The 27,493-nt window shown below is 41.1% G+C and overlaps 1 protein-coding gene and 1 long non-coding RNA gene across 10 annotated transcripts in view; one reads left to right on the top strand and one right to left on the bottom strand.

Annotated features, from left to right (window-relative positions):
- The window catches only part of RBFOX1 (RNA binding fox-1 homolog 1), a 2,538,143-nt gene that overhangs the window by 479,523 nt on the left and 2,031,127 nt on the right, over positions 1-27,493 (bottom strand). The gene's annotated exons all lie outside the window — the stretch shown is intronic.
- Positions 13,244-25,732, top strand: LOC115658480. Its single transcript, XR_004002302.1, has 3 exons — positions 13,244-13,256; positions 21,144-21,146; positions 25,629-25,732. It is a non-coding gene; the product is annotated as an uncharacterized LOC115658480 (long non-coding RNA).

Below are 27,493 nucleotides of genomic sequence, written 5' to 3'. Positions count from 1 at the left end.
CAGCTTCCCAACATGAGCAGGAGCCCCTGCCAGGTGACTATGTTGCCAATGTGACTTCCCCCTACTAAACAAATCCTTCTGGGCAGGGATCAGTCTTTTGTCTAGAGTGAATAGATTTCCAACAATTGGGTACTTAGAGTCTATATTCAAGTATCAGAGGGGTAGCCGTGTTAGTCTGGATCTGTAAAAGCAGCAAAGAATCCTGTGGCACCTTATAGACTAACAGACGTTTTGGAGCATGAGCTTTCGTGGGTGAATACCCACTTCCTCAGATGCATGTAATGGAAATTTCCAAGGGCAGGTATATATATGCTAGCAAGCAAGCTAGAGATAAGAGGTCAGTTCAATCAGGGAGGATGAGGCCCTGTTCTAGCAGTTGAGGTATGAAAACCAAGAGAGGAGAAACTGGTTCTGTAATTGGCAAGCCATTCACAGTCTTTGTTCAATGCTGAGCTGATGGTGTCAAATTTGCAGATGAACTGAAACTCAGCAGGTTCTCTTTGAAGTCTGGTCCTGAAGTTTTTTTGCTGCAGGATGGCCACCTTAAGGTCTGCTATAGTGTGGCCAGGGAGGTTGAAGTGCTCTCCTACAGGTTTTTGTATATTGCCATTCCTAATGTCTGATTTGTGTCCATTTATCCTTTTCCGTAGAGACTGTCCAGTTTGGCCGATGTACATAGCAGAGGGGCATTGCTGGCATATGATGGCGTATATTATATTGGTGGATGTGCAGGTGAATGAACCAGTGATGGTGTGGCTGATCTGGTTAGGTCCTGTGATGGTGTCGCTGGTGTAGATATGTGGGCAGAGTTGGCATCGAGGTTTGTTGCATGGATTGGCTCCTGAGCTAGAGTTATTATGGTGCAGTGTGCAGTTACTGGTGAGAATATGTTTCAGGTTGGCAGGTTGTCTGTGGGCAAGGACTGGCCTGCCCCCCAAGGCCTGCGAAAGTGTGGGATCATTGTCCAGGATGGGTTGTAGATCCTTGATGATGCGTTGGAGGGGTTTTAGCTGGGGGCTGTATGTGATGGCCAGTGGAGTCCTGTTGGTTTCTTTTCTTGGGTTTGTCCTTGCAAGTAGAAGGCTTCTGGGTACATGTCTGGCTCTGTTGATCTGTTTCCTTATTTCCTCGTGTGGGTATTGTAGTTTTTGAGAATGCTTTGGTGGAGATTTTGTAGGTGTTGGTCTCGGTCTGAGGGGTTAGAGGCAGATGCAGTTGTACCTTAGTGCGTGGCTGTAGACAATGGATCGTGTGATGTGCCCGGATGGAAGCTGGAGGCATGAAGGTGCATAGTGGTCAATAGGTTTCGATATAGGGGTGGTGTTAATGTGACCATCACTTATTTGCACCGTGGTGTCAAGAAATGAACCTCTCGTGTAGATTGTCCAGGCTGAGGTGATGGTGGGTGGAAGCTGTTGAAACTCGTGGTGGAATTTTTCCAGAGTCATCCTGCCCATGGGTCCAGATGATGAAGATGTCATCAATGTAGCGTAGGTAGAGAAGGGGCGTTAGTGGACGAGAGCTGAGGAAGCGTTGTTCCAGGTCGGTCATAAAGATATTGGCATATTGTGGGGCCATGCGGGTGCCCATAGCAGTGCCACTGATCTGGAGATATATATTGTCATCAAATTTGAAATAGTTGTGTGTAAGTATAAAGGCACAGAGCTCAGCAGCCAGTTGTGCTGTGGCATCATCAGGGATAGTGTTCCTGACAGCTTGTATTCCATCTGTGTGTGGGATGTTTGTGTAGAGAGCCTCTACATCCATGGTGGCTAGGATGGTGTTTTCTGGGAGGTCACCAATGCATTGTAGTTTCCTCAGGAAATCAGTGGTGTCACAGAGATAGCTGGGAGTGCTGGTGGCATAGGGTCTGAGTAGAGAGTCCATATATCCAGACAGTCCTTCAGTGAGAGTGCCAATGCCCGAGATGATGGGGCGTCCAGGATTTCTGGGTTTGTGGATCTTGGGTAGTAGATAGAATAACCCTGGTCGGGGCTCTAGGGGTATGTTGATTTCTTCTGGTGTTAGTGTAGGGAGTGTCCTGAGTAGATGCTGTAGTTTCTTAGTATATTCCTCAGTGGGATCTGAGGGAAGTGGCCTGTAGAATTTGGTATTGGAGAGTTGTCTGGCTGCCTCCTTTTTAGTCAGACCTGTTCATGATGACAACGGCACCTCCTTTATCAGCCTCTTTGATGATAATGTCAGGGTGGTTTCTGAGGCTGTGGATGGCATTGCATTCTGCACGACTTAGGTTGTGAGGCAAGCGATGTTGTTGTTCCACGATTTCTGCCTGTGCACGCCGGCGGAAGCATTCAATGTACAGGTCCAGGCTGTCATTTCGACCCTCAGGAGGAGTCCATGTGGAGTCTATATTGCTATTCTTTTGCCACCAGCCTTTGGAATCTCAACCCAAAATGAAGGTAAACAGAACACAGAACAAGGCTTTACATTCAAAACAGTTTGCAGCCTGACACAAGGTTCATAATTTCACACAGAATTCACAAATTGTACAGAAATATTCCCAAATCCCCTCTCTCTCTCTCTCTCTCTCTCACACACGCACACACACACGGGACCCTTCCAATCTTGTTGTACCCCAGAATGTGTATAACTAATCCCAAGACAACTGCTATGAAAAGGAGTGAGTGAGAGAAAGGAGAAAGTGTTCTGTGTACTCCCCAAAATGCTACCACCACATCAGGTTTTCCCCCTCTTCAGATGACAAGCACAGGACACAGATGCCAAGCTGTGGAAGTTATTTTCCAGTGATGGCATCTGGCTCTTTGGCACACTCCACTGACATTTGTGTTGGCTTCTTTGCAGTTGCCTCTGGGTTTGTCAATGGGTTAGGCTGCTGATAGGATGCTGTCTGCTTCTGTATGCCGCATTTCTTTTAATTTACCTGTGATTGTGCTTAATTTCTCTTTGAATGAAATCCTTTCCCATTCTTTCATGGAATCTCTGCATGATCTGACAGACCTAATGTAATAATTTAGTGTAGAATTCTCATGACAATATACAATATATAGGGGCAGGCCATTTATTTGTGTACATTCCACTTAAGGAGGTAATCACCACAATCCTAATGAAAATAAATAATTTGTTCAGGGACCATTTCCCCTTTCTTCTCTTCCTGACATCTTTTGTAATGGTAAACACAGCTTTGAAAGTGTGTTTAGAATGAATGCATTTTAATAAGCTTGACAGTGGTGGCCAGTAGTTTCACTATTTTACTGTTTACAATTACTCCTGCGGTATTCAAAAAGATACTGACTATGGGTGTTCTATGAAATACCCATCTGACACTTTCATGTCAGTACATAGTCAATTAAAAAAATATTTTTAAGAACATCACAAAAGGTAACTCCAACTGGCTATCTCACAACAATGTGGTTTCCAGTCTAAAAAATCAGTTTACATGACAGTAATTATGAAAACAGATGGGCAAGGAGCCAAAAAGTGGCATCATACAGACAATGGGCTGAATGCATCTGGGAGCTGTGGAGCAGAAAGGAACAATGCCAGATTGTGTAGCAGCTGAGAATCCTATTGGCAACCATTTGCTGTGCAATCTTAGAAACATCTGAAAAATTATGCATTCTCCACTGACTTCAAGCTAAAATGGTAAAGGAAAAACTGTTAGCCTCTGTCTGAACTTGAACATATAATATGCTGACAAGTGTTTTATTTTCTTTCGAGTACTCAGGATTTTCTTTAACATATTTCCCTTTTCCTTTTCAACCGTTCATAAAGAGTTATTTCACATTTTAGATCAATACTGTCAGATGTTATTCCATTACTGATAGTCAAAATGTGCCAACAACAGAGCTATACAAGTACTGCAGACAGTATTTTATAATAGATTCAAATTATTCCTAAATTTACTCCTAATAAATAATAATAATAATATGTACATCTTATTTCTTCCTTTCAGTAAATTTTAAAATGTCACAAGACTGTGTTTAAGTGGTAGTTTATTAACATAAATGCAAATGGAAATCTAGACAAGATTAGGTGAATTATAATTTCTAAAATGATAAAACGCCACAAAACGGAACAAACCCAATATCCCTTAGCTGTATCCCCCTCACAATAAACTCTTTTACATGAAGTAGTCCAAACATAAAAACTTATATTCAAACTATTCCACTCACTAATCAACTACTGTAGATTTAACAAATGCATTTTTCTAATTAATATTGAAATTGGCCATCATGAAGCAGAATGCTAACAGCCTGGCCAAGTAGATTAAGATCAATATTCTTATGAATCATGCTGCTCCGGTGATTAATAGCCTTCAGTTGTTAAAACTAGTACAGTGATAATAAAGCATTATTTTTAGTCCAAGCTGATATATGTTATTCAGATATGAACTTTTTAATTATGAATAAGTTTTAATAAATAAATCCTTTGGAAGTAAAAAGGATGGCACTTCCTTCTGTGTCCCTCTACAGGATATTCGTAATACCATACGGGAGGGCAGCCTTGCAATTAATCTTAGAAGGTTCATTCATTTTCCAAACATCGTTGCCTATTGACTCCTGCAGAAAAGTGATCACTCACTCGCTTGCTTACATTAATTATACGTATGAGATAAAGCCAAGGAAGTCTGCAAGGCACCAGAGACTTCTTTAGTTTCCCCTGTAAATTCCAAATTTGTTTTCCTGTAAACAAAATGAAGAACATTATTTGCACTGGCAGGTTCCTGTGCGAACAGTCTCTCTCCCTCCATGCATGCAAGTTGGCTTGATGTCACATGCCACCTTCACTTTAGCTATAAATAATTCTAACAGACCCTACATGTCTTTCAAAGGATCTCAGATATTTTAGCTTCTGCCTTGCAAGACTTTATAGCCTCCAGAGAGTGAGAAAAAAGCTATCTAACATTGTAAACTCCTGTCATAAGTTTTATCTTACAGAGCTATATCCAATCCTTACCCAATACAAAGTAATTTTTAAAAAAACTGAGTCTAAATGGTTAATTTTTGGAACCAAGATAGAAGGGAAGCAATGAACAGAACTCACCTGTTAAGGCTCTACAAAACAGAGAAGCAAATAGCCACCCCATTCCTCCCTCCCCAGTAAAAAAGAGGGAAAGAAGTTCTGGAATAATTTTGATGAGGATGAAGAAAATCCTGTGAAATTATCTTAACATTTCTTTCAATATTTAGAATTTTGGACGAGTTTGAATTTGGAGTGATGATTAATTTATTCCTTCTATTTGTACATTCAAAATACCTAAAAGTGACCTGTTGGTTATATTTTATTTATCACGGTTTCAACTCTTTACAAACACCAGCAAAACATACAGAACCCACGTAAAATGTACAGAAAGAGTAAATTGGTTAGCACATCTGCCCTTATCAATTTTCTTAGCTCCCAACTCCCGTGAAGGCTACATTATGGTACAGTAGAACAATCAAAATTCCTTATGCCTTAATAAATGAGTATGTTGCATTAAGCCCTGAGACATTTAGCCTAAATTCAATCCAATGTCTTTCCTAGATGTGACTATCTCCACTCAGCACTCGGGTTGTAGACAGTATGCCATGGCACTCCATTAATTGTGAGATCATTCTGAAGGATAAGACAATTAAGAAATAAGAAATGTATGGGAAGAAAATAAGTTTGGAGGGGAAAATCCTTCTACTTTCTATTAATTTAAAGGATTTATTTGTGAGCTTGCTATTATTTTGCAGTTTGACAGAAGTTTAGCTGATTAAAGCATCAATGCTGTGATTACATGTTTTAAAGTAAAGTCCCATCAATATAAAAAGGTATTGAAATGTGAAAATGACAGTAAATTTAATTCAGATATATAGCATCCTAACAGCAATCGACAACTTTGTGTGGTTGGGAAGGGGGAGAATCATCACTTGTTGGTTTTACTCAGTTAAAATAAATAAGCAGTGGTTGTCTTGGGTAGACAAGGTAACTATGGCCAATACAGTAAACTGTCCAGTGGCTCAATAAGTAGAAAAATCACCTGTAGAGCCATGAATGATTTCTCGTTAAGTCCATCAGAAAAGAAGCTTATAATTAATCAGCTTTCTTTAACAGTAGCACTTCACTCAGAAGAAGGTACAGAGAAGTGCAAGGATATTGAATATTTTGGCAAGCTGCAAAAGAAAAAGGAAAAAAACCCTCAGTGCTGGGAGCAGAAAATGCTCAGCATCACAGAGAGATGTTCAGCATTCTGCAGGATTGGACCCTTACCAAACAGCATCACCAAGTGTAACTAGCACTGTATTGGGGCTCAGCAAATAATCAATAACAACAGAATCAGACTAATCCCTTAGAACTTTTGTGTTTGTTTGGATACCAATAGAAGATTTTTATACCTGGACAGTTAACAGAGCATTGTTAAAACATTCATTCCACTAAAAAAAGAGATGGCTTTGCAACATCTCCTGAAAGGGTAGCACTTCCAAAGCTAGAATGCAATTCTTCTAATGCCCGAGCTTTCTAGCAGGGTGACCCACTGAAGTGAACTCGTCACAACTGCAGATAGAAGAGCTCATTTTTGCTGTCTCTTCAGCTCTTCCTACCTGTTCTATTTTTAGGCATGATCCTTCAGCATGCCTAACACTTTCAACTCAAACTAAATTCAAAGAAAGTAGAGGGAACTTACCATCTTGAGGATCAGGCATTTTTGTCAGGTGATGTTTTGAAATTAGCAAGAATCCTGAACCTCCTGGCCTTCAGGGAAATAGGTTATTTGCCAGTTACAGAACCTTGTCTTCACACTGTAATGTAACACGCCAGGGAAGATGTGCCAAGACAGCATAATGTTCATACATGCACTCGCATAACTGACACCCAAAATAACAAGTCCAGTTGCTTCCATTTATTGGAGAGAGTGTGGTGGTAACGTAACAGCCACCGAAGCACCTGAGAATTCAGCACAGCTGCTTGGACTTGCTTTATAGGGGCTGTTTTTATTTAGATAGTCATTTGAGGAACTTTTAAAACAAGAACGTAATTGTTTTTCACCCAAGAATGATTTATCTTCAGATCCACCAACCTTGAAAATATCCCTTAGCATTGAAAATAGTAAGTGCCTAAATGGCAGATGTCCTGCATCTGCGGTCACCATGAAAGATTAAATATGTATGAGCTGGTGACAAAGACCTGTTCTACAAAGTACAACAGGCTTGTAATTACCAATTTAAGTGGAGCAAAACCGGTGTGAATTTTTATTGATTCTGTCTCTCGAAGGAATAGTTTCTAACAGAAGATACTTCTGTTAAGAAATAGAGAAGTATTGCATTACATAACTCCACAAACGAATGCAACTCCTCCTTACATTAAACAAGAGGTGCAGCTGTAACACCGCCAGACCCCGGTCTTTGGCAGGTGGAATCGAACCTGGGGCCTCTGGAACTTAGTTCATGAGCCTCTACCGCATGAGCTAAAAGCCAACTGCCTGCTGGCTAAGGCTGTAGAGCAGACTCATTCATCTCCCTCTCTAAGTGGCCTGGGTGCCACTTGAAGGGACAGAACACCACACCCAGACAGTGTGTTGGTTACACAACTCTTCTACTTAGGGGTCATTGGGAGATGCCCACTCTATACAAATATATAGATGAGAATAAACGGTACATTCAATAAAAATCCTCAAGCCCAGAGTAAGGAGTTATGCACTGTTGAGCTGCCCCCAAGAGCAATCTCTCTCCTAGTTCCACAGCTGTCCCAGGGAGAGTGTCAACTGTGCCAGGTCAGTAAACCTAGGAGTAAACTGTGCACTGTGTTCATTCCTTGATGTGCTGGTGCAGCTTAGCTGGAGTGTCAAGTAGGCTGGGAGAGGATGGAGCCAATGCTGCTCCCAGTTGGGGGTGCGGGGAAGGGGAGACAATTGTACTAGGGCCTATAGATCAGGGCCCCCATAAAACATCTGTAGGGTCTAGCGACCCAGCAAACATGATGTATTGGGGCCTCAAATTTCTCTTGAAAGGCCTGCTCCCTGTCTCCACCCTCTCTCGGTCACCAGCATGAGACAGGAATATAGCTGCTCTGCAGAACCTGCTTACTCCTTCAATGCTGCTTCAAAATATACTAAGGTACTACATAAGTGCTTTTATACCCATTTTTCTGAAGGGCACTGTGAAGTTAGTGATTAGACCAAAATTATACACTTCATTACATGTAGTCAAAGATATTAAACCAAAAATTCATGAGGAAGTTAAACAAAACTATTATAAGAGACATCTCAATCTGCATCTTTGCCTGGACATTTTATTGCTTTCAGACTGAAGAATGAAGACCTAGCTGTCCTATGTGCCTGCAGATCTGCTGCAATGGCACTTCAAGTGGTAATAAGTAGTTTTAAATAAAAACATTACTCATTTTTAAGTGCATTAATATCAGTATCAACAATGTACAGCAATACATATTCCCTCTCAGCTCTCATTGAATTTAGAGTCATGCAAGGTCCAATTTGTCCCCTAAGGATGAAGGCTACAGGAGGCGGATGTGGAAGAGACAGAAAGGGAAAAGGAAGCAGACTGGCATGAGACGCAGTTAATGACAAAGATGCCTTTTAATATAATTAACATTATCTTGAGAAAATAATTAAATGACATGCTAAAGAATGTGAAAATCCCTGTTCCAAAGCAAATCACTATGAAAATAAGTTGAATCAGATTGAACGATAATATTATCAAGTTTTCAGAGTTCTGCATCACAGGAAAGTGATGTTACAGTAACAAGGGAATTTGCAGGTCTTTTTCTATCAAGGAACATAGGGTTCATCATAAAAAAAAAGAGCACAAGTTTGCTCTTTCTTACATTGATTTTACTTTCAGTGATTTCACTGGCATTAATCCTGATTCACACAGCTACAAATAAGACAAGAATCAGGCTATAGTATTCATGCATTCAATATTTATAGTATTTTACAGTTATTACACTAATTTGTCAAGTTTCCCACTACCGCATCTTCCTCCACTTTCATACTCCTGATTTCAGTGGCAATAAAGCTTGCAACAGAAATCTATTCACAGTGCAGACAATATTAAAATTTTACAGTAAAGGAAAAATCTAGATATGATCTTTTTTTTTTTAAATAAATGGTATATATTAACAATGGCAAAACTTTTTAACACACACATTCATAAAGGGAAGAATAGTTCTTCAACTGAAACTGTTGGCTTAGCTATAACATTTCATAACATTGCAGCCAAGACTGTGCTGCTCTTTCACTTTGATTTTGCATTAATTTTCATTTGATTAACATAATTATATAGTTTTTGACTCTTATTTTTATTAATCAATATAACTTTTTGTGTGATAAAATTCAATATTCACTTCAACACTAACAAGTTATCAAAAAAACCTTCCATGTTATTTAATTAAAAGTTGACATTATGATGCTACTGAAAGCCATCGCTGTTCTGTTTTCACAGGGAGATGTCTGCAAAGCCATCAAATAAAGTGTTTATTGTTACTTTGTGCTAAGAAGCAGGCAATAATGTCAATGATCTGAACAATGTGAAAAATTTAAATGCAAATCTCAAATAATTTTTTTCTTATCTGACATTTTTCAACTTTCTGTAACTGTGGATTCAATTTACAAAAGGAGTGCTAAACCACACACACACACATATATATATAAGTCATTGATAATTGCAAGTAAAAAAAAATGTTATCTTGAAGATGAAATAATTTCACATAAATGACTATAATTTACTTTATTTTATAATGTAAAGTACTGATAACAGTCACTTAAAATAACCAATATATCATGCATGCAATACATATATACACACATTAGATAGATAGATAGATAGATAGATAGATAGATAGATAGATAGATAGATATAAAAGCAAATATTATGTGTGTGTTATATCTGAAAACATTCATTAGATATTCCACTCATACTTAAATAAATGTAGCTGTGCCTTCATGCAAACAGTTCGATAAAAACCAATGTTTACATTTCTATTCATTTATAAGTTTGAATTTGTTTGTTCACCTGTCCTCTGAAATAAAGGTCTTTAAAATGATTAACAATACTCTATCGTACTATGATCAGAAAATTATTCAGGATAACCTTAATTGAACAATGTCTATCAACAAGCAAATAATGTGGTGAATCACATTTCACTTAATAATACCTGTAAATGTGATTCCAGGAAAGCTGCAGTTTCTTGTACACAACTAGCAATGCAAAGAGACATTTTCCAAATCGGGGGCAAATGCTATGGATGACTTTCCCCTACTTTCACCAGGCACTGCCATTAGAGTGTTTTAGCTTCCATTAAGTTGTCACTTCCCTGTGCTGCCAACTTTTCAAGGGGGACAATTCGTTCTGACAGAACCATGGGCTGTCACATACACTCACAGTTCAGTAGAAATGAACAGGAAAACCCTCAAAGCTGACGGATTTATTAGTGATCGGAATTGGCACATATACTACCTACACATCCAAGGTGAACAGGTTTGACCTTATTAATTGCCTATTAACTCCAAGATATTTATTTTCATTGCAGAAGCATAATTTTTATGGCATGCAAATGTACAATAAAAGGAGAGATTTTATTTTTGAACTTGCGTATGTTTATCCTTCAATGACTAGAGAAATTTTGCAATGGAGAAATATATATGTATTTACTTTTCAAGTACCTTTCATGACATTATTCTGTAGAGAATGAGCTACAGTCTCTAGGGAGCAGGCTGTATGGCCTCATTCTAAGCTTAAATTGCATATGTGGTAGGTACCAGTACTACTATGAACTTTGCACCTTTCATCAGAGGATCGTCAAATAATTTACACACTTCAATGAATTAAGCCTCACAACACCTCTGTGAATTTACTATCATTCTCTCCATTTTACAGATGCGGAAAGTGAAACACAAAGAGGCCAAGTGAGTATCTAAGGTCATGCCACAAGACAGTGGCAGTCAGGTACAGGATCATGATCAATTTGAGCCAATATGAGACAGTGACACATTTTTTCCTACCTCCCTATACTGACTCCTTTTCACTCGCTCCCTCTGCTCTTTAAAGTTCTACAGCTGTGCTGCCCCCCCCCCCCCCCACGCAGCAGCAGCACAGTGCTTCTGTAAGAGAGGCTGGGTTTCCTTGTGCTGCATCTAGTGGTTAGGTCACTGGGTACTAGGTCTGCCCAGTCTCCAGCGTCCCTAGACAGCCATCACTGCAATGCTGGGGCAGTCCACCTTTTGGTAGGCAGCAACTTAGTCCTTCAGATGACTCACCAATTGAGTTCACCTCCTGCCAGGGTAACAGGGGCCAACAAAATATATATATTGTCCAACATCCCCACAAGTAGGGTTGCCAACTTTTTAATCTCACAAAACCCAACAACCTAGTCCCATTCCTTCCCCAAGTCCATATCCCTGCCCTACTCCTTCCCCAAGGCCCTGGCTCCTGCTCACTACATTTCCCTTCCTTCACAGCTCGCTTTCGCCCACCCTCAATCACTTTCATTGGGCTGGGGATGAGAGATTCAGGGTGTGGGATGGGGCTGCGGGTTCAGGCAAGGGGTTGGGACGGGGGGGGTAAGAGCTCCATCTGGGGTGGGGCCAGGAATGAGGAGTTTGGGATGCAGGAGGGGGCTCCAGGCTGGGGGTTGGGGCAGATGGGGTTCAGGGTGTGGTAGAGGGCTCTGGGCTGGGGCAGGGGGTTGGCATGAAGGGAGAGTGAGGGCTCCCTCTAGGGGTGCAGGCTCTGGGCTGGGGTGAGGGATGAGGTATTTGGGGTGCAGGAGAGGTCTCTGGGTTTGTGGGGGGGGCTCAGGGCTAGGGAAGGAGCTTGGGGCATGGGCTTACCTCTGGCAGCTTCTGGTCAGCAGTGTGGAGGGGAGGAGTGTGTGCGCTAAGGCAGGCTTCCTCCCAGTCCTGGCACTGCGGATTGTACTGTGTCCTGGAAGTGGCCAACAGCAGATCCTGCTCCTAGACAGAGGACTGGCAGATGGCTCTGGGAGCTGGCGCTGTTCTCGCCCTCAGGTACCACCCCCGAAGCTCCCATTGGCTATGATTCCTGATCAATAGGAGTGCAGAAATGGTGCTTGGGGTGCGGCAGCACACAGAACCCCATGCGCCCCCCGCGGCCCCGCCTAGAAGCTGGACTTGCTGCCTGCTTCCGGGGCGCAGCACGGAGCCAGCACAGATAGGGACTAGCCTGCCTTAGCTCTGCAGCACCACCAACCGGACTTAAATGACCTGGTTGGCAGTGCTGCCTGGAGCTACCGAGTGTTCTGATCGAAAACCAGACACTTGGTCACCCCACTCACAAGACAAAGTGTCTTCAGTCCATCACTGGGACCCTATAGGTGGCATGCCTTTGACTCAGGGTTTATATCTCCATCCTTTCCTTCTCTCCAAGGCTGGCAAGTGGGTAGGGGTTTATGACCCTGCCATGGAAAAGGTAGTTGGTAGGGGAGAGGAGCCCCTGGTCCCTCCCTCTCTACCAGACTCTGTGCCAGGGCCCTAAATGAGGTAGTGCTAGCAAACATCCTGGCATCCCTGGGGGCTGCCTCACTGGCCCACTTCCTACCTCTTGCTTCCCTGGTCCAAGGTGTGGCCAAGTGTTTCATCAATGATACTCCAGAAGCAAAACAAAGGGTTCCCAGTCTTTGGGGCTGGGGTAGCTGATGCTAACAGAACTTTTGCTGCTGGCAGGCCTCCTGCTGCACCCTTATTCAGGCACTCCTGAGATAGGTCTCTTCGTCTACTGTCTTCCCCTGCTTCTGAGCTATCTGGATCCCTTTTAAGCTTCTTTTCCATTGGAGGCTCTCAGATGATTCTCTATTGTATATACACTAGGGTTTTGCTCAGTGCCATTTTGTCCTCAGGTGACAAGACCAGGGCCGGTGCTTTCATTGAGGCGAACTAGGCAATCCCCTAGGGCGCTAGGATTTTTAGGGAGCGGCATTTTGCCGGGGGGGGGGAGCGGCAGGCAGCTCCGGTGGACCTGCCGCAGTCGTGCCTGCGGACGGTCCGCTGGTCCCGCGCAGCTCCGGTGAACCTCCCGCAGGCATGGCTGCGGCAGCTCCACCGGAGCTGCGGACCAACGGACCCTCCGCAGAAATGGCTGCGGCAGCTCCACCGGAGCCGCGGGAGCGGCGTGTGGGGTGGCGAAATGGCCGTGCGCCTAGGGCGCGAAAAACTCTAGTGCCGGTCCTGGACAGGACTTGCAACACTTCTTTTGGGAGAGTATTTTACAACCTAATATACCAGCCAGACAGTTATTTATGATTGTCAGTATAAATTATTCTTTATCCAGTTTTTATCAGTTTTATACCTTTGTGGTACCCTTATTAATTTATCTCTCTCCTGGGTATTTAACTTTTTCCAATATTTGTAGTCTTAGTGCACATTTTAGTGCTTTGCAGGATAAAGATGGACTGAAGAATAAAATTTTAAGCACATGCTTATCTTTGATGTTATGTGATATACTTTATCATGATTGACCCTAATATTTCCCAATTTGGACAAATGTAAAATTATGAGAATTGTTGAGCGTTAAAACCAAACAAGTTCAGAAGCGGTTTGTTTGCTTTAAATGTGGGTTTTTTACGAGCCTGATCCAAAGCTAATGGAAATCCATCCCACTGATTTCCATGGGGCTTTGGTTTGGCCTTATGGCTTCAATGTGTAATTAAAACTTACTTTTTCAACAGACAATATATTTTTATAACTTAATGTCTTAAAACAGTCATAAATTTTACCAAACTGATTTTTAAAGTCAATGCTTTTTAAAGAAAATATATATTTAAAATTAATTTGACAGATTCAACGTACTATATGTCTGAGATAAAGTAGGGAGATTTCATGAAAACAAAGAACATAAAATTACAATGAAGAAAACAGATGAAACAAATTGTAAATAGTCAGGCTCCTGAGGAGGGCTCAGACATCACAAGGCCAAACTGTGCCTTGACTTGCCTGACATCAGCTGGGCTGAATATTTGCCTTTTTTTTTTCGGTATCCCCAAACCAGTATTTATTATGGGTGAACACTGACAATAGGAGTATTTTGCTGAAAAGCTGACGCAAACCTGTCAGGTATGAAAAATCCACTGGGGTATTCTTTGTGAAGCAACTACCAGTAAACTGATTTCTTCTTTGCACTAAATGTCTACTACATTTGTTTGTAACTGCATGTTACATTCTTTAACATACCTAACAGCTACTTTGAAAGAAAAATACATTTATGAATGAGCACTGTTCAGCTCTTGACGGTCTTTCCCCCCACCACCAAACTTTTAACTAAGCTCATCAATTACTCTTAACAGTCTAAATAGTTGGCAATCTTTACCCAACATCCTTTCTGAGTTATTCAGCTCCATCTCGCAGCTCATTAAAAGCATCTCTATTTATTTGCTGTGTGTTACAGTCCTTAACTTTGGCACAACATGCAAAAAGGAAGCCAATTTTACTTTTCCCTGTGGTGTTAATTGGTAGAGCATGCTGCCTGTCTCTTCATTAATTATGTCAATTTGTATGAAACTTCCATTTTCATGGTAGTGAATTAACAAAGCTTCAGAATGAGGCTGACAAAAAGCCAGCAGACTACTGTTTATAAGAAGTGGATAATGAAGGGTACTGGTGGTCAGAACACAGTGTTTATTTCAAAGCGCAGCTTCCTCCCTCTCTCCCCCTCCCATTCGGATACCATCTCCAGTTTTAAGCAAGCATTTTCTGAAGTAAACAAGATCAATTATGCTGTTGAAAAATAAATAAATCCTCATATAATGCTCAGATAATGGATCTGGAAACACTGTAACTTCATAGGACAAATAAAGGACCTCTGGGTCCAGCTGAAATGGGGCTGCTCCTCAGACCATTTTCACACAATATACTCAGCTCATCACCAAAAGTGAAAAGAAATCACTCATTGCTGATAGCTCACTCGACACTGCCTTTTTGTCTTCAAACTACCTTGGTCACAAAAACAAAAAACCAAAAACTCCAAAACACATTTCCTGCCTACATGAAATTCTACTGTAAATCTTTGGCCTAATTCTTCTCTATTTACTAATTATAAAAGTTGGTAAAAGAGTGACATCTAGCTTTTTTTTTCCACTCTTGCATATGTAGTAATTACCAACTTGTTTGCTGTAGGTTTGCATGAAGTCGGAAAATGTGTAAAGCAAAATTGTGAGGCTTTTCTTCCTTTTTCATTGTGAACATTAGAAACTTTTTAAAAATAGCACACTTCTAAGCATTTTATATCTTGTTCAAAGCTTCAAAATGATGTATTCAGGGTATGCAGTTGCACAAGCCCTCCATATTCAGATAAGGAACAGTATATACCATCACTATAGGCAATGTTTACAAAGACCTTTATGACATTTTGAGTTGAAGAAATTTTTCTAAATTTCACTTTTGGAATCAGAAAACAGCTGAGTTCACAATTTTAAAATAATACATGGCAGATTTAAGACAAACTTGCCTTTCTAGACTACAAGGAGGCTGTGGAAAACTTGGAAAGAGTCCAGCGGAGGGCAACAAAAATGATTAGGGGGCTGGAGCACATGACTTATGAGGAGAGGCTGAGGGAACTGGGATTGTTTAGAAGAGAATAATGAATGGGGATTTGATAGCTGCTTTCAACTACCTGAAAGGGGGGTTCCAAAGAGGATGGATCTAGACTGTTCTCAGTGGTACCTGATGACAGAACAAGGAGTAATGGTCTCAAGTTGCAATGGGGGAGGTTTAGGTTGGATATAAGGAAAAACTTTTTTACTCAAAGAGTGGTGAAGCACAGGAATGGGTTACCTAGGGAGATGGCGGAATCTCCTTCCTTAGAGGTTTTTAAGGTCAGGCTTGACAAAGCCCTGGCTGGGATGATTTAGTTGGGAATTGGTCCTGCTTTGATCAGGGGGCTGGACTAGATGACCTCCTGAGGTCCCTTCCAACCCTGATATTCTATGATTCTATGGATGAAACGACTTCTTCACTAAGAGCATTAAAATCTATACCTAGAGTAGAGAGGACCAGAGAGAGGGTGGCAATTAAAAAAACTCCAAACCGGGAGTATCTGGGGATCTTTCTCCAGGAAATTCTGAAATGCCATGTACAATTTTGCTACATTTAAAAACATTTCCACAAACAAACAAAAAAACCACCACCACCTAACTGGCATTTATTTGGAATTCTAGATTGGAATAATTTGTCAGCTGCAATTTGTGTTACAAACACCAAAATCTAAAGTCACAGAATCAGAGATTCTGATGCATATCACCCCTCAGACTCATGCAGACTTCTCTAAAATTATTTATATCACCAATATCTATATTTAAAAAAAAAACAGAAAACCAAGACAAATTATTGCCGACCTTTGATTATTGACCTTTCCTACCCATCTATAGCCAAGACCCTTTTCTCTTTACTGTTGTGATTAGTAAGAATGGTCTTTGGACTTCAGAGGTCTGCCTGAAAAGAATGACTTTATGGCCTTGAACAGAGTCAGCATTACAAAAAAGTATTGCATACACACATTCACACACACTCATGCCCGTCACCAATAAGCCTACGTAAGAGCATGCAACAAGTTAGCATACACACACACACACACACACACACAATTGGAAGGAGAGGGAGAACGAGGGTAAGTTCACAGGTTTTAGGTTAACTAGTGTATAACTTGATGGTTTGGAATCATTTGAAAGGTGCACGTGTGTGTACATGCGTGTGCATTTTTTAAAAAAAGAAAGCAACACAACAAACTCTTGCAATGAGGTTGACAAAAATTCATCATACTAGCCATTACAAGAAATGGATAATGAAGGCTACCACACACAATCACCTCTCTCAAACCTCCTTATATCTAAACAAAAATGCTAACCCAACCCAAACAACTGAGGGGGCTTTGGAGTCTTTTGCAGAAACTGCACTTTAAGTAGCACTACAGTCAATCATTGATAACAGACTAGATACAAGAACAAGAGGCGGTAAGACTAGTTATAAATGAAATAGAACTGAATGTGAAAGAAAAGGGCTACAAATAACATGGGCAGGAAACCTAGAGACAAAAGGATTGTCATCTAACATGATTACACTATGGCCTGTTCTTGTAGCATGGAAGGGATCTACTTATGTTTTAGTTTTGTCCCCTCAATGTGCCAAAGCCCTGTAAATGGGTAGTGTAGATAACCTGAAGAGATAGGAAAGGAAACAAACCAAGACACAGACAATGGCATTAAGCTTTCCATGAAATAACAAAAAAACACCACTTACATGTCCCGTACTTTTCATCTTCCTTCTCTGCACTTTCTTTCCTTCCACTGCACATTTTCCCTCTGCGTCTTACAAGTTCTTCCCACATCCAACTTTTCTATAACATTTAATAATCATTCCATCTTCACACTTCTCTCTTCTTCCTCTTCATTCTTCTTCTCTGCAAATGTTGCCTTCTCTTCATGCTCCCCTACACCCATCCCACTTTTCTGGTTTCTCTCACATCTTCATCTTTCCGATTCTCTTCCTCCTTTTACATTTCATCCCTTCAATCTGTCTGTCCTCACTCTACCACCACTCAGTCATCATCACCGTGTCTTTTTCTCACTCAACTCCCTACTATTTGCCCCTCTTCATTATCCACGCACCATCCTTTCATGCTCTTTCAAATCCAAACTACGTCATCCACTCTTATACTCTATCCTACCTCACTCTGTATATTCCACAATCCTTACTTCACACCCATCTCTTCTTTCATTTCAACCCCCATGAGCTATTGTTAACTTTTTGGTTTTTTCCCAGTGGGAGTTCTCTACACATGCCTGGATCCTGCCTAATTTCTTTTTACTCCCTCCCCTCCGCTTACACCTCACTTTCCATCTCTACTTATCATTTTGATCCCCCTCTCTCCCTCCCATAGTGCTCTCATCCCAGCAGTCTTTTCACTTGCACCACCGGCTCTCTCTCAGTCCTTGTTCCTCCCTAGATACCTATTCACTTCCCTAGTTTCTCCCACACTGGAACCGGTTCTGGTTCATGTCCACCACGGCTCCCAGGCATGGTTCTCCTTTCACTCCAAGATACTCACAAGCCTCTCCCAGTCCTTCCTGTCTGGCACCAATGCCCCACTTTCCCCTCCAGCTATGAGTTCCCAGTTCCCAACCCCAGTCACCTCTTTTTACTCTCTGCTCCCAGCTCCTTCCTGTGCCTCCCACTCCATTCACTACTCCCATTCCCAGCCCACGGACCCCACTCTTGCCCCCAGCACCTCCATGCATACATCCATCCACACCTCAGAAGAAATAGACTGGGCCCCTCCAATGTAGGGCTCTTGGTGACATTCTTCTGCCTTCCCTGAAGGCACTCCAGGCCTCCCTGCTCTGCTCGCAGACCTTGAGAACAGAGAGGCATGACGCAACAGGGGTCTTCTGCTGGATGGAAGGAGGGGGGAAAGTGTCACAATGCTACCTATTGTTCAGACACAAGAACTGCACTGGGAATTCATATTCAACTAATTATCCATCATAACATCCAAGTCCTTTCCCAGGATACAATCCCCCATGCTGTAAGTATGGCAAATGTTCTTTTTCCCCACACATATGATGCAATCTCATTTAAAAAAAAATCAGGCTAGTTTGATAAGATCTATTTTTCCATAAATCCATGTTGATAGGTTAATTATATTACTCTGCTTTAAATCCCATAATCAGTAATTCCATTATTTTGCCCAGGATCAATGTCAGGCTGACAGGCCTATAATTAGGTTTGGCAGAATTCAATTTTTTACATATATAATTTCAGTGGATAATATTGATGTTTATTTTTAAGCTTTTTATTTTTTCTATTTTCTATTCAATTTCAATTTTCACAGTTGTGGGACGTTATGGGGGTGGGTTGGCCAATAATTATGTAATGACAGAGGTTGAGAGTCAAAAAATTAAAGCATTAACCTTTAACATACACACTGCCAATCACATGTCAAAATATACAAAGTAAATATCTTCAAATCAAACTCTAATAACTTCTCGTGCAGCATTTTTCTTACTTTGCCTATCTGTAATTTTGATCATCTATGGAAATATTTTTTTCATCAGTTTGTCTTTGTATGATGAAATCAACATTGTACTAACAATTGCCCATAAAAATCTAATCCTTCCAAGTCTACCTAAGTAATCGGGTCATCTTGTTTATCCTTTTTAAATAGAGGTACAATAGTAGTTTTCCTCTAGTCTTCTAGAGCTTCCCCAGTGTTCCAAGACTTATTGAAAATCAACATTAATGGTAAGGCTGCTCCTCAGCCAACTTTTTTTTAAAATCTCTTGGATACAAGTTATCCAGATCTGCTGATTTACAAATGTCTAGCTTTAGGGTATGGCTACACTATGAAATTAGGTCGAATTTATAAAGTTGTTTTTTTAGAAATCGTTTTTATACAGTCCGTTGTGTGTCCCCCCACACAAAATCCTCAAAGTGCATTAAGTCGGCAGACTGCATACACAGTACCAAGGCTAGTGTCGACTTCTGGAACGTTGCACTGTGGGTAGCTGTGAGTAGCTATCCCACAGTTCCCGCAGTCTTCACCGCCCACTGGAATTCTGGGTTGAGATCCCAGTGCCTGATGGGGCAAAAACAGTGTTGCGGGTGGTTCTGGGTACATGTTGTCAGGCCCCCCTCTCCCTCGCTACCTCCATGAAAGCAATGGCAGACAATCGTTTTGCGCCTTTTTTCCTGGGTTACCTGAGCAGACACCATACCATGGCAAGCATGGAGTCCACTCAGCTCATCATCACCGTATGTCTGCTAGCTGCTGGCAGATGTGGGACTGCACTGCTTCACAGCAGCAGCTCATTGCCGATTGGCAGCCATCGTCGTCGTATTCCTGGGTGCTCCTTCAGCTGACCTTGGTGAGGTTAGTCAGGGGTGCCTAGGCAGACATGGGAGTGACTCAGCCAGGTCATTCCCATCTTCTGCCGAGCACCCAGGAGATGATGATGGCTGGCACTCGTACTGCACCGTCTTCTGCCAGCCTAAGATGTAAAAGATAGATGGAGTGGATCAAAACAAGAAATTGACCCGGTATGTTTTGTGAAATCAATGGCCTGCTATACCCTGGGTTTTGAGTTCAATCCTTGAGGGGCCATTCTGTGTGACAGTTGTTTGTGTTTTTCCTTGATACAAAACCACCCCTTTTGTTGATTTTAATTCCCTGTAAGCCATGTCGTCAGTCACCCCTTCCTCCATCAGAGCAACGGCAGACAATTGTTTCCCACAGAACCAGGCAAGGAGGTGACAGCAGAGTGGTGATGAGAGTGATGAGGACATAGACATGGACATAGACTTCTCACAAAGTACGGCTCGGGCAATGTGCCCCGGCAATGTTCACACGATGCTGATGAGCTCTGCATGATCACCTGTGCTGATCAGCTCACCACTCTGGCCAAACAGGAAATGAAATTCAAAAGTTTGTGGGCCTTTTCCTGTCTACATGGCCTGTGCATCTGAGTTGAGAGTGCTGTCCAGAGCAGTCACAATGGAGCACTCTGGGATAGCTCCCAGAGGCCAATATTGTCAAATTGCATCCACGCTACCCCTAATTCGACCCGGCAAGGCTGATTTCAGCACTAATCCCCTCGTCAGAGATGGAGTAAATAAATCGATTTAAAGAGCCCTTTAAGTCGAGAAAAAGGGCTTCGTTGTGTGGATAGGTCCAGGGTTAAATTGAGGTAATGCCGCTAAATTCGACCTAAAGTCATAGTGTACACCAGGCTTTAGAGGTTGCTGTTTAACCTTCTCTGAAATTACTGTTGGAATTGAAAGTATTTCATCATACTATGTTATGACTACATCATTTAGCTTCTTCCCAAATACAGAAGAGAAATACTTATTGAAATTTTCTGCCTCATTTTGCATTATTTTTGATAATTCTTCCATATAGTAATGGACCCATACCATTGTTAGGATTTCTTTTGTTCCTAATATACTTAGAAAACTCCTCCTGCTTATTGCTCTTAAGTCTTCTGGCCATAGTTTTCTCCTTGTTTCTCCTTTTGCCTCTCTTCTCAATTTTCTTCAATTCCTAACTTTTGATTAACATTCCTTACGATAAACTTCCCTTTCTTCCATTTGTTTTCACTTCCCCTCGAAGCCTAGTGAGTTTTTGTTGGTTTTTTTTTTAAACTAGCGTGGCCTTCTTTATCAACTGTAGCTTTGGCGACAGCTAGTAAAATGTTCTTAAACAGTTCCTGATTATCAATCATATTTTTCATATTAAACTCTTTCGCCCAACTGATTTGACTCATAATTATTTTCAGTTTTGTAATCTCAGTCAGCTGTATACAAGCTATTGCTAATTTTTAGTTCTGTGTTCAATTCCTCTTTATCTATCAAGATGAGGTCTAATATAGAATTACCCCATGTTGGGGGCAACACTTTCTGAGTTAATAAATTATCATGCATAATTTTTAGAAATTAGAGGATGTTTTAGGACTGGTAACATGAGACCTCCAGCATGCATCACTCAGAATGAAATCCCCCATAATAACACATCTCTTTTTCCTACACATTAAGAACAGGTGCTTAAGGAAATGGTCTGTGCCACAAGGTGGCTGGCCTCTGTGATTGAAATAGGTCCAGCTCCACTTTGCCAAAGCAGGTGCTCCTAGATGAGCCAATTAAGGGGAAGAGCTGCACATAGGCAGGAAATGTCAGAGAATGTTCAGTGAGGTGAGAGCTAGAAGGGGAACTGCAGAGTAAAGCCTCCTGCAGTGGTCACTGAAGAAAGGAGTTGGGGCTGGGTGAGACCATCCTGCTGAAAGTTTTGTTTTCCTTTGGGAGAAAGCAAAGGCGGCAGGACAGGCCTTGGATCTTCTGCAGTGACTCAGACTGCAGAAAGGGACAGTACCATAGAGAGGAGGAGCTCTGACCAGATCATGGCTAGGTGGAAGATTTGTTCTTGTGGTTGGAACTTCATGTTAATAAAGAAACCAGACCTAGGAAGGGCTGCGAGTGGATGACCAAACTATGTGGAGTTTTGTTTAAGAAGCCCTGAAGAATGGGAAAATAGGGACAAAGAATTGCAGAGGCACTTGTGGTCATGAAAGGGCACTCTGGTGGCAGACACTGCATTATAGTCATCCTGTTCTCCAGAGTGAATTGATGGTCAATTGCAGACACTAACTCATACCCCAACTTGTGCTCTCTCTATTAGAACATTGACTCACTGAGAACTAAAAGTGCTGGGAAGTCATATGAGCACTGGCATGTTAACGTGGATGGAGTTCAAGCTGTGGTTCCTGGGGAATGATATTGGAGGCAATGCTAAAGTATATGCCTGCAGCCAAAGAAGAGGGTATGCAATGTTAGGTGACAACTTTCCATTGCCTTGCTTTGGGTTTGTGCCAGGTATATTATGTGTGTAGCAACACTAACTTATTCACGTAATCATTAGAAAATACTACAATTATGTTGTTAATCCTACTTTTTTCTGTCTACCTCCTTTCACAAACCATGTGATGTTTTGATATTGCGCAGCTTTGTGCATTTTGTCTCCCCCTCTTCCTTTTATATAAATGGTGATCAGCGTTATGTAATCAGCACTTTCTGTGCCGAGTCAATTTTTTAGGAACTTTGTACTACTTCAGGAAATACCAACTTGGTGCAGGGAGATGGGCTATTCAGGAAAAGAGTAAAATCTATGGTACTTGCAGTAAGGAGATGTTTCATTACTGCTAATAATTGTAGTACATTCTCTTCTATATTAGGATATTACCTAACTGCTGTATGAAAAGTAGTAATTGACTGAAGACAAAGGTTGAGTCTCACATACCAAACAAAAGAGAGTATAGAGGTACATACTATATGCTTGCTGTCATCTCCCAGTATTTGCTATTAAGTTAGTCATACAGTCAAAAAGTGGCGGAGGAGGGATAGCTCAGTGATTTGAGCATTGGCCTGCTAAACCCAGGGGGGCAAGTTCAATCCTTGAGGAGGTCATTTAGGGAACTGGGGAAAAATTCTGTCTGGGGATCAGTCCTGATTTGAGCAAGGGGTTGGACTACATGACCTGCTGAGGTCCTTTAACTAATATACTATGAAAAGTTCTTTTTATTAACCATTGTTTTAGGGCATGATTCTGCTAACCTTACTCACGCTGAATAGCAAAATATTGATACAATTAGTCTTCACAGCTTCAGTGGGACACCTTGTGTGAATAACTGCTACGCAACATGTGTAAGGGTTGAAGAATCTCTTTTATTTTGCATATTATAAATATGTGAACAACAACATACTACAGTGTTAGTTTCGTGGGCTTAGAGGACTTTAAAAACTGACACTCTTATAGCTGGAGTCAGTATTAATGCCCTGTTGCATAGCACTTGACTGAAGGCATAGTGAGTGCACAGTGACAGATTTTGACTGAATCAGAGTTAGTGCCCAACTGTGGTATCACACAGCACTGGACTGGAAATGGAGTAAGTTCATAGCGTCATACCCAGCAACGAAATGGAGGTTGGAGTAGTACACAGCCGGAGTGTTACTCATTCAGTCATGCAAAACAATGTCATCCATGCAAAACACGCCTAAGCAATTCTCTTTCCTGCTGAAATATGAAAAAAAGCTGTCCAGGCGGGTTTAAAGGGTGATACATATTATGTTCAATATACGGATATATTTGAAAGAAAAGTGCTACATGGACATCAGCACTTTAAACAGAAACAATTACTCAGTGCCTCTGAATACCTTGTCAGGATTATATATTTCAATTTGGACAGACCATCTCTCTTTCCTCACATCCACTCTTATTTTCCTTCCACACAATGTGTTTGCGGGCACATATCTGGCACACACCTGGTGCTGTCTGTCAAGCCCCAGGTCTCTGTGCCTGATGCAAGATCCAGTATCTGGGCAAATGCATATTTTCTGAGCTGGTCCTCTTTCATTTACCATCTCCCCTCATCAGCTGTTGTTGCAGGCCTTTAATTTCACTGGGAGGGAAAGTGAATAAATCCTCTGGATCCTGGGAAAGTGCCAGCAGAAAGTGCTGAACTAATAAGAGTCTGTGTCTATGCCCCAGAAACCAAACAGCTCATGCCTATGATACTACAATGCTTCCAGCTTGGGATTCTGAGTCTGGTTCCAAGAACTCATATATTACTGGCTTCAACAATCATTACTACATTAATATAATTGGTTTAACTAGCAAGACACCTCTGAGTACAGCTTTTAAAAACTAAAAGGTCCAGATGCAATAAACCCTATAATTACTGCAGTGCTGGAAAATGAATGTGAAGAGGTTGTTCCAAGTGATTTTTTTTGACACCAAATATACTATCTGTAGCATTAGGTAGGCAGACAGGCAAGCAGATAGACACTGCTTTTCATCTTCAAAACACTGTAAAACCATTAGTAACTTCAATTTAAGTCAGAGGTAGGTAAGTAACCCCATTTTACAGAGGGAGAAACAGTTTTAATGACTTTCCAAAGTCAGAGAGACTCTGGCCAGAAGAGCTTTGTCAGACCTGGAATGAGAATTCAGGAGTTTTGTGCTCTGATGATTGAATCAGATCAATTCTTGACTGCATCTATTAAGTGATCCCAGAATATAAATAATAAAAACATGAGAAACTTCTGAGGGACCAAACAAGGTGAACAGGCAACACAGTAACAGATGAAATTCAATATTGATAAGTGAAAAGTAATGCATATCAGAAAGAAAAATATGAGCAACTTATGTACCTTTCTAAGCTCTAAATAAACTATTTAAACTCAGGAAATGGACTGTGCACAGTATTGGTCTACCCCATCTCCAAAAGGATATTACAGAAAAAGAACTACAGACCAGTCAGCCTGACTTTGCTACCTGGGAAGCTACTAGAGCAATGTATAACACAGACAATTTGTGAACACTTGGAGGATGAAGGGCTAAATCACTAGCAGCCAGGATAGATCTACCAAGAACAAATAATGCCAAACCAGCTTGATTTCTTTCATTGATAAGGTAACTAATTTGGTCAATGGGAGAATGTGGAGGACATAATATACCTGGACTTCAGCAAGGCTTTTGACACAGTCCCACATGACATTCTGATAAATAAGCTGGAGAAATGTAGGCTCAACAGAACTACACCATTAAGTGGATACATAATTGGTGAAGCAACCACGAACAAAGAGTAACTAATAAAGGAATGATGTCAGACTGGAAGGAGGTCTCAAATGGAGACCACTGTTCTGGGTCCAGTGTTGTTTAACATCTGTAATAATGACCTGAACGTACATATAAGAGAGCATACTCATTAAGTTTGCACATGACACAAATCTAGGGTGGGGGGCTCCAATACTTTGGAGGATAGAGCTAAAATTTAGAGGGATCTTGATAAATTGGAGAATTGGGCTGCAGATGACAAAATGAAATTCAACAAAGACAAATGTAAGGGGCAACATTTAGGCAAAAAATCCAAATGCACAAATACAGAATGGGGGGAAACTGGCTTGGCAGCAGCACTGCTGGGAAAGATCTAGGAGTTGTGATGGATTACAACCTCAACATGAGTGGCAATGCAATGCTATTGCAAAAAAAGCAAATGCAATTTTAGATTGCATTAACAGAGGCATAGCATGCAATTCATGGGAAGTGATAGTACCACTCCACTCAGTGCTGGTTAGGCCTCAACTGGAGTAACGTGGCCAACAATGTATAGAAAAGATGTAGAGAAACTAGAAAGGATCCAGAGATGAGTGACAAAGATGACCAAAGGCACGGCATGCAAGCTATATGAGCAAATGCTGAAAGAACTGGGTATGTTTAGTTTGTAAAAGAAGCGATTAAGGGGACTCACACAAAAAAAGATGGAGAAAAGTTGTTCTTTTTTGCCACAGAAGGCAGAACAAGAGGCAATGGGTTCAAACTACAGCATAGCAGATTTAGATTGAATCTCAGGGAAAACTTCCTAACTGTAAGAACTGTAGGACAACGGAACATAGTGTCTCAAGAGGTTGTGGAAGCTTTTTCACAGGAGCTTTTCAAAAGGAGGCTGGATAGCCATCTATCTTGGATGGTTTAGACCCAAAAAATCCTGCAAGTTTGCAGGAGGTCAGACTAGATGATCCTTGTGGTCCTTTCTAGCCCTGTGATTCTATGATGGAGCCCAGAGGCAAGCAACAAGCATGATATGGGGAATGGAAAAACTAATATGAAGAAAGGTTGAAAAGACTGTTGTTTCTTTATAATCTTATAAAGGAGATATGATAAAAGTACACAAAATAATCAATGGTCTAGAGAAGATAGATTGAGAGTTTCTGTACTCCCTATCTCATAATATAAAAGTAAGGGGATATTCAATGAAATTGAAAGGCAGCAAATTCAAAACTGATAAAAAATACTGTTTCCATGCAAAACTGTAATCTGTGGAACTCATTCCCACAGAATGTCATTGAGGCCCAAAACTTGGTAAGATTCAGAGAGAGACTGGATATTTATATGGATAACAAAAATATCCACACTTAGATCAGTAATCACAAAATCAAATAAAAATTGAGAGGATATAAAATCTCATGCTTCATAGTTTAAACCAGAGGTAGGCAACCTATGGAACACATGCCGAAGGCGGCAAACAAGCTGATTTTCAGTGGCACTCACACTGCCCGAGTCCTGGCCACTGGTCCTGGGGTCTCTGCATTTTAAATGAAGCTTCTTAAACATTTTAAAAACCTTATTTACTTTACAAACAATAATAGTTTAGTTATATATTATAGACTTATAGAAAGAGATCTAAAAAACATTAAAATGTATTATTGGCCCGTGAAACTTTAAATTAGAGTAAATAAATGAAGACTTGGCACACCACTTCTGAAAGGTTGCCGACTCCTGGTTTAAACTATTAGTCAAACAAGAAGGAGTTAGAGGGGGAAGAAACTACCCTGAAGGGACATATTATCCCATATATCTGTCTTTTGTGGAATTTCTTGCATCTTCCTCTGAAGCATTTGGTGTTGGCCATTCTCAGAGACAGAATACTGAACTAGATGGGCCATGGCTCTGATCCAGTATGGCAGCCTCCATGTTCCTCAGAGATTCTGAAAGAACTGAGGAGACCCTGGTCTAGTGCATGAATATGTTATCTAAGCCGCCCCACAGACACTTGGCTTAAACATCCTGGCTTTTTTATATTCCTGAACTCAGACTTCCAACTGTGCCCAGATGTTTGATTGTGGAGACATGTTTTCAAAATCTTGAAAAACTAAATATTTCACTTGTGAGGTCACTCAGATTTCTTCCTAAATTTCCCAAGGGGAAATGGCCAGCCACTGTTAAGTTAGTGACCATAAAACACTCAGAGCGCATCTTAAAACTCTTCACTACCCAATCTAAGTATGTGGGACATATTTTGAACATTCACTTGCAGTTCATCTCCAAGTTGTGGGGCCACTAGGTTATTATTTATGCTGAACTAGAGACCAGTAATGGACCAGGATCTAGGTGCTGTACAAACACCAAAGATAGTCCTTTGCCAAAGATTTAACAACTTACAGAATAAAAATGAAGAGGTTAATATATTGAAAATTAAGCTA

The sequence above is a fragment of the Gopherus evgoodei genome, chromosome 10 (genome assembly GCF_007399415.2).
Source record: "Gopherus evgoodei ecotype Sinaloan lineage chromosome 10, rGopEvg1_v1.p, whole genome shotgun sequence".
NCBI lineage: Eukaryota > Metazoa > Chordata > Testudines > Testudinidae > Gopherus > Gopherus evgoodei.
Note: the sequence above shows the minus strand (reverse complement) of the source record. Positions and strands in the feature narration are given on the sequence as shown.